The sequence below is a fragment of the Meleagris gallopavo genome, chromosome 2, assembly GCF_000146605.3.
Source record: "Meleagris gallopavo isolate NT-WF06-2002-E0010 breed Aviagen turkey brand Nicholas breeding stock chromosome 2, Turkey_5.1, whole genome shotgun sequence".
Lineage (NCBI taxonomy): Eukaryota > Metazoa > Chordata > Aves > Galliformes > Phasianidae > Meleagris > Meleagris gallopavo.
Window position 1 is genome coordinate 64,150,565 of NC_015012.2, and position 8,133 is coordinate 64,158,697.

At 46.0% G+C, this 8,133-nt stretch overlaps 1 long non-coding RNA gene across 1 annotated transcript; it reads left to right on the top strand.

Annotated features, from left to right (window-relative positions):
• Positions 1 to 7,715: 7,715 nt before the first annotated feature.
• LOC109366165 lies at positions 7,716 to 8,133 on the top strand. Its single transcript, XR_002112298.1, has 2 exons — positions 7,716 to 7,813; positions 7,902 to 8,133. It is a non-coding gene; the product is annotated as an uncharacterized LOC109366165 (long non-coding RNA).

Consider the following 8,133-nt stretch of genomic DNA (forward strand, 5'->3'; position numbering starts at 1 on the left):
AAGTTCCTTTCTATTTCTATTGAGTTTTTAATACTGAGTTGCAAATTTTAAAGTCTTAATTACATTTTGTTATGGTTTATTTGCAAGTTTACATTTTAAAACTGTTTAACTTTCTTAATTTAGTAATTAAAAAAAAAAAAAGAGCATTTTACATTTGGATAGTTGTTCTTTTGTTTAAATTGTGGAGATAGCGGTGGAGAGGAGATAAGAACGTTTCAAGAAGGGGTGTCGTGCTCTCTGGGGCTTCGTATTTGGTAGGAGTGTGCAGACCTATGGGGCATCGTTTTCAGAATTCTGAAGTCAGTATGTTTGTAAGCAGCTGGAGTTCAACTGTAAGGAAGGTGGTTGAGTGCACAGCTGGTCTCTCCTCTGTTCTGCAGAAGAGTTTCTTCTTCAATAATTCCTTTGCTTTTAATATGAATACATTTGCAAGTGTTGCAGGAAAAAGAAATCCATGCCTTGTATTGTTCTCGTTGCTCTACAATATTGCAGCCGAGTAAGATTTCATGACAGTTTAAGCATTTTTTTAATTATTTAATAATTAGGTTGTGAATTTGTAGCCTGAACAGCCACACATTTTCTAAAGAGAACTTTTTTTGGTTCCTGAAATCGAACATAATGATGAATTGAGATTTGGAGAAAACACCGTCATCGTTGTTTTAATATTTTCTATACAAAGCAGTGACTGCAAATCCTCTTGCAAAGAGAGTTCTGCACTCAGCCTTTCTCCAAGTGTGAATTTACATGGCAATGTTGCTTGTTACCAGACTTCCATGATAAACTGGTTAACGTTTTACGTGTAGAGTCTATAAGTAACGTTATGTACATGCTATATTCAATGTTTCTGTACCTGTAGCTGTGGAACACCGAAGAGGCCATAATTCTTGTTGGACTTTTTAAAATCAGTCTCCTCTTAATACTTACAAGGTGAGTTGTGGTCCTTTGTCCCACAGCTAGCCCCTGCCTTAAAGCATCACCCGCTGCGCTAAGCTCTCTGCAGCAGCTCAGCTGGCTGCTAAAGCCAAAACGTCATGAACCCAGACAAGGGTGGCAAAGCACGGTCATTCTTCCAAGCTCTATAGCAGATGGGATGAGGCTAAAACATTTGGAATTTTGCCTGTGTTTCTCATTGGAAGTAAGACTGAGATGGGGAGTCATTGGGATTTTATGGCCTTTATTTCTAATTCTCGAGTTTGCGGTTCTTCATGTCACATTCAGTCTGTAAGTACCTGCCTGCAGCCACGTGCAGACTGCTGCTACTATTGGGTGGCAGATCCAGACCATTTCTCATCGGTAGCTCTTCTGTTTCTTTTTCTTAATGTTGGGAGTTTTGTTGTTTGGGTTTTTTAATCTCTCAAATAAAAACATTAGTAAAATTTATACAAGGTTGTTAGCATTTTTGCTATAAATTAATAAGATTGTTTCCTTAGCCCCTGTGTATCCACCACGCATAGCTGTGTGGTGACTGTAGAAGTAGAAAATATCTAAAAATATCCTCTTCTCTCCAATAATTGTGTTTAATGTAAGGCTAAATAAATCACAGCCAGGTGATGACGGTTGGTCAAAAGCTCCCTGCAGCAGCCTGCCTGACTCCAAACCTACACGAAGAGGTGACCCATCAACAGCTGAGAGGACTCTGGGGGTGATCCCTATCTCCGTGTGGATTCATCTAATGCCAGTCCCATGAGAAATGACAGGCAGAGATGCTCCGCTGCCACAAAAGGGACAACTGGTACAATTAATGCCTGTTAACATATTTCTGTGGGAAGGAAATAATGGGAGACTTGGTGGATCCTCCAAAAGATCCAAAGTTTGTCAAAGGCACTGACATGATATTCTTTGGCTTCTGCAAAACGTATTCAACTTAGTTCTATGTGACGCTCTGACTTTGGTTTAATTACCACTGTAGAAAATAAATACAAAGTAAATACAAAATGGAAAACTGATTAACTGCTAACATTACAAAAATAATCCCATACGGAAAATCCATCTACAGTGCGAGCACTCCTCATGAAGTCTATATCCTGGAAAGAACTCACTGCTCACCACGAGGGCAGAGTGCTGCATGTATTTGACCTTGCCACAGAACTTGGAGGTGAGTGGGAAGTTGGTCAGATTTATTTGGATAAGGACCGTCCATTTCTCAGATGCTCAAATAAAGAATGCAGCATGCTAGTGATTGCTACCATATTGCACCCTGAGGGTCTAAAGGCCTCATGTGAGGCTGAACCCAATATGCAAGAGCTATTAGTATATATACAGTAGCTCCTCTTCTAATGCGAAACAATATTCATCCATCAAAGGCGGCTTTTCCTGTCTAATGGGAAATTACCACCAGCAGTGCAGACAAAAGCATATTTATTTTCTCAAATCATGTCAGTTTGAGGGTCTGTCTGTCTTTCAAGAATAATTGAAGTCTGTTTGCAGCTCAGAAATCTCATTGTGTTCTGCAATCTCAGTAAGCGGTGATTATAATTTCCTGTGACTCACACACAGAAGGGGCTTCTGTGCATCAGGGCAGTGTTCCCTGTCATCTTCACTGAAGGAGGGGACACTTTAAGTTTGGATTTTCCTGCGCAGACCAAAAGAGAATCCATATTCTATCAGCAGAAAAGGAAGAGGGTCCCTGGCCAGGCTGCCGCCCACACAGAACATGAAGCTCTGCCTCCCAGGGCCATTGATTTACCAGGAGCAGCTCTGATAGCTGAAACCAAGGTGTGGTCTGAACATGAGGAGAGAAGTGCCAGCTTCATTTCTGCCTGTGAGATGTTTTCTGTTAATGTTTAATACAGCCAGTGTTCTTGTGTGTATATATCAAAATGCAATTCACATGCAACATCTATACCTATACAAACATCAGTTCGTCTCCTTGTATTCTCCCCCTGTAGCAGCACACTTAACAAAAATGCATTTGTAAAACAGGACATGAGTGGATTAGAGGGCAGAATGGTGTTAATAACAAAAGAGCTTCTCTTGTAGGCTTTCTTTTTCCTCTTGGCTGGCTCCTACTCCTTGCACAGGCCAGGAGATGGGCGGTGAGCACAGCCCTGCAGTGTTTGAGGCCTGCAGTCATGGCACAGAGCCTCTGTGGCTGATTCCCGAGTCAGGGAGGGAAAACCTTTCTCCCAAGGGCACGGCTGCAGTGTGGGGCCTGCAGAAGGCCAGCAGTGAGAGGAGTGCCCTGCTGGGATGCACAGCGTTCTGTGTGGGCTATACCTTGTGTGGTGTATGAGAGCCATAGATCTCAGCACCAACTGTGCTGGTGGCACCTGTGTTCCACTGCGTGCCATCAGATAACAGCAGAGCAGTGAGCTCGGGCTGCAGGTGCTTTTATGCAACGTAAACAATTGATGAAGGGAGAGTGTGTAGCATGTATTTAAGATAGTGGGCAGAATGCCCCAGGACTGTGTGCCTGTGTCTGAAGGGAAAGATTATGCCTACCCACCTGAGGCAGGTGGGAGCTGGATTGTTCTGCTCATTGTTGGGAATAACTCAGCACTAAGCTCCATAAATGCTCCATAAAGGGCAAAGAGCACGGATATGAGATTATCCTCCTTCCTCCCTGGCTGGGCTGCAGCTTGCTGAAGGCTCTGGGCCACCTTTCTGTACATCAGCATTTGTTGCTGAGCCCCTGCACTCAGCGCGCTGTGAAATGGTGGTCCCATCTTCACACCAATCCCTGAAAGCGGAAGGGGTGGATTTTCTTTCAAGAAAAAAAAAGAAAAAAAAAAAGGCAGGGAAGGTTTCTGATCATGCTGTAGCTTTATCTGCTTACTCTGGGGTTCACCTTGCCCACTGCTGACTCAGTATTCATACCCACAATGCTCTGGGCTGCCTTCCAGACCCATCACACCTCAGGATTTCCCTCAGAAGTTGTCCAGGAAGGCTCCCTCCTGCTGGAAAACGGACGCAGTAGTGCCCTTTTGTTTCATGCAACATCCGCACTCCTTGCTGTTGGCCATGGCCTGGGCACAATCAGGTGGAGCCAAAAATAGGTGTTCAACCAGAAGTGACTTCATGGAGGTCACAGTGACACGGGGCTCAGCTCCATCTGCACTGACAATCCAAGAGTAAGGAGTGGGTGCTAACTCCTGGTCTGCTAAAAAAGGTAAAGAGCCACATCGGGACTTGGTTTGTATTCTAAAAGCAGAGGCTGGGGTACGTTTGATCATCTGAGAACTAAAGTTTGCCCTCAATTCCCATGCCTCCCATGTGCAGCCAGGCCTCCAGTGAGCTTTGTACATGACCTCACATACATCCCATGTATCAAACACACAGCGCATCCTGAACATTTGCATATGGCACATGTCTTCTGTTCCACTTGGGTGGCCATACCCTCCCGTCTCTAACTCCATCACTCACCCCACAGCTCCTCATGCACTACTCTGGGTGTGTGTTGCTGAAGAAGTACGTCCTCTGGTCTTGCAGAGAGTGGGAGCTCTGTTAATTGTCAAATGTCGAGTGGGTAATAATCAATGGATGCCTAATTGGAAGCAACAGGGAATAAAATAGGTATTACTTAGCTCCTGCTCTTAATTAAGGGGATACAGAATGCTGTGGGGAAAATCTTAACAAATGGCAGGAGGGTTTTGTCATTATGCAAGGTTTAATTAGAAGCAGTGCATAAGCTGACGTGGAGATTCTTATTTGTCCCCTTTCAGGTGTCTCTCCAGGGAGTGACTAAAAGATGCCAAAGCAAAAGCCTAAAAAAAGTGGAAAATATTTGTGCAGGGACATGGACACTGCTACACAGCAGGAAATGGAAGCAAACCCCTTCGCAGTGCAACAGCAGGAAAGATCTGGCCAATTGAAGTTGCAGTATGCCTTACACCATGGCAGGTAGAATGAAATGTTCATTATGATGTCTCTAGATTAACTCACATCACTAATGTGAAAAGCTGAGCAATGTGGAGTGCTTTACTCCAAACAGTGAATCATTTGGGAACAAAAGCATTTATGATGAATTCTATGAATATGTAAATGCAGGAGAAGACGCAAGAAGCAGCACCGACATTGGCATTGTCTTCCTGATCAAAAAAAGAAATATTACTCCTAAAGGACGAGCCACTGCTTTTTATAAAAAACAGCTCAGTGTGATGTTGCCAATGAAAACAACCTAACCTGCACCTGAATATTAATCTGTACCTTCTGTGATGGGCCCAATATGACACAGCACATTCTGCTCTTAAATACTGTACAGATGAGATACTAACTCTAAAGCATTCCAAGTTTGAGCCAGTGCTCTGTGAAGATAGTAGGCAGACTTCAGAACTACAAAACAGCTTTCAGAACACAATTAGGATGGCCTGGGTTTGGGGACTGGGACAGGCTTTGGAAATTCTAGGATAAACTTAGACAAGTTTTCTAAGTTTCTTAATCCAAAAGGAGTTAATTGCTTCTACAACTTTGTGGGAGAGTGTTCAGGTGGACCTCAGCTTTGCTCTTAAACCTGCTCAGCAGTATTGTTATTAATTAGCAGTTTTCCATGCATTTCGTGGTTTTTTTTCTCCTTTTTTCAGACTTCTAAGAAAGTACCTGAAGCACAAGCGAAAGGAAGTACTCCATGTGAAAAAAGGAGGGTGAGAAGAGACCTCATGGCTCTTCCACAACTATGCAAAAGGAAGTGAAAACAAGGTGGGAGTCAGTGTCTTTTCTCAGGTGACAAGTTATAGGATGCAAGAAACAAATTCCAGTTGCACCAGAGAAGTTTTACATTGGGTTTCAGGAATGATTTCTGCACAGAAAGGGTGGTTAGGCATTGGAATGGGTTGCCCAGGGAAGTGGTGGGGTCACCATCCCTGGAGGTATTTAAGAGAGACGAGGATGTGGTGCTGAGGGATATGGTGACTGGACTTGATCTTAGGGGTCTTTTCCAACCAAAATGATTCTTTGATTGTAGGTACCTGCTGGTTTCTGGGGGTTAGTAAGTTAAAGAAGGAGTAGAGCTGGTCTTTTGGTTGCTGCTGCTGGCACTGTGAGATCTGTAGGTCTGATTTTTGGACTTGGAAGTACACACGTGAGGGCCAGATTTCACAGCCTATCCCCCAGGCATCACATCCAGAGGAACAGGGCTGCTCTTGCTCCCTTCTTTGGGCCACAAATACCACTTCAAATAAAGTTACATATATGGCAATTTCCATGGGGAAATAACCCTAGGAGAATGCTGAGTCAGATAGCATTAACTCCTAGGGGCATTTCTAGATGGCTGAGTGCATATGGAGCACATAAAGTTACTGGTGAGAGTTTAATGAAAGGCCACTAAGATGTTGAAAGGACTGGAGAGATCTAGGACTGTTCAGCCTGGAGGAAAGGAGGCTTAGGGGGATCTCATCAATGTGTAAAAATATCTGAGGGGACAGTGCAAAGAAGACATAGCTAAGCCTTTTCAGTGGTGCCCAGTGCCAGGGCAAGGGGCAACGGAACTGGAACACAGGAGGTTCTCTCTGAACACCAGGCAGCACTGTGCTGTATGAGTGATGGAGCACTGGCCAGAGGCTGTAGTCTCCTCCTCAGGGATCTCCAAAAGCCTCCTGGATGTGGGCCGGGGCATCCTGCTTTAGGTGTCCCTGCTTGGACAGGGGTTGGAGCAGATGGACCCAGGGGTCTCTGTCAGCCTCAGTCAGCCTGTGTTTCTGTAGCATGGTATCCAGGGTGTAAACAGTGGAGAATGAGAGAGGCCTGTCCATAGCTGTTGCCAGAATAAGAGGTAGAAGTGTTTGATGTTATTGTATATGAAGATAGAAATGTTTGATGGTAGCACAGCACAGTCCTTTACAAACAGACCCCCCCAGACCCCTGTTCGAGGCTCTGCTTTTAGCACTGGTGCAGTCACAGGGCGCAAGCTGCAGTGCAGTTACCATGAGGCCGACAGGAAGCCAAGTTTGGTGCAACTCAGGGCTGGGTCATTCCTCCTCAGGCCCTGAGCCCTGCTTGGGCAGTGCTCCCCACCAGGGCCCAGTTCTGTGGGCAGCAAAGGATGCACATTCCTAGTTGTGTTAAAGCAGGAGCACTGACGCCCATCTGCGGGATGATGCTATTAACTGAATGTTTTCTGGCTTCAGCCCAGAAGCATACTTTTGGATGATCCAAAAGGAAAGGTGGGTGTCCTCAGCAGAGGAGGAAGGGAGTGTGACAGAGGGCCGGGCTGAGATCCTGAAGGATCTGAGAAGAAGGTAAGCCCCAGGGAGCACCACTGCATATATAACTGTGCTTAGCATTCAGCATGGGGCTGCTCCCAGCCATCTAAACGTTCCCAAAGAAATCTGACAAGAGGAAATAAGGACCCGGCTTCAGCTTGCAGCCATGAGCAGGGCTTGAGGGTGGTGTGTCCCCATAGGGGGGAATCCTCGTGCCACGGAATGGGTGCAGGAGCAAGAAGCACCGCCTGGTCTTAAGGAACGTGATTTAGACGTGTGCAGGCCAGCCGGTTGAGTGCAAAACCAGCAGCCGCCTGAAGGATGAATAGCTGTGCACAGCTGCAGCCAAGACAGACTCCTCCTAGGGCTAAACTAAGATGTAGGGTAAAGATCAGGAGGAGCTCTGGGCAGGGAGGGCTGTGGAGTGGGTAGGTCAGGGAGGCGGTGCAGGTGGACACAGCTGCATCCTGCGGCAGCAGCCGAGGAATGGCTGCCAGTGCTGCCTCACCCAGCTCTCGGAGCAGTGTGAAGGCATCAGGAGGAAAACTTGGAAGTGACTAAAAGTCAAAAACTAAAAAAAAAAAAAATACATTTTTTGTTGTTGTTGTTCTTTATCGTCATCGTGTGATTTTCTTTGGTAGGCTGAATCACAGTTGTTGTAATGCTTGGGTCTGACGGTAAGTAACCGAGGATTAAAAAATAAAAATCCGGTGGCTTTTCCAGTGAGGCACACTGTTTAGGACTCACACCGGGTTTCCCCTACAGCTGTTACTCCGCTCCCGCAGAGCAGCCCGGCCTCCCACGGCAGAGAGACGTGCACGGGCATTTGGAGAGCGTGAAGCCCAACGCGTGGCTCCTCCACGCCGCTCCACTCCCCCGCGGCGGCTGCCGACGAAGCTCCCCATTCCGCGTTGTGATTTGCATGCCTCCTCCACTTCCTGCTGCAGAGCCAGTTCTGCAGCCTACCTGGGAGAGGAAGGGAGGCTGTCGTAAAAGG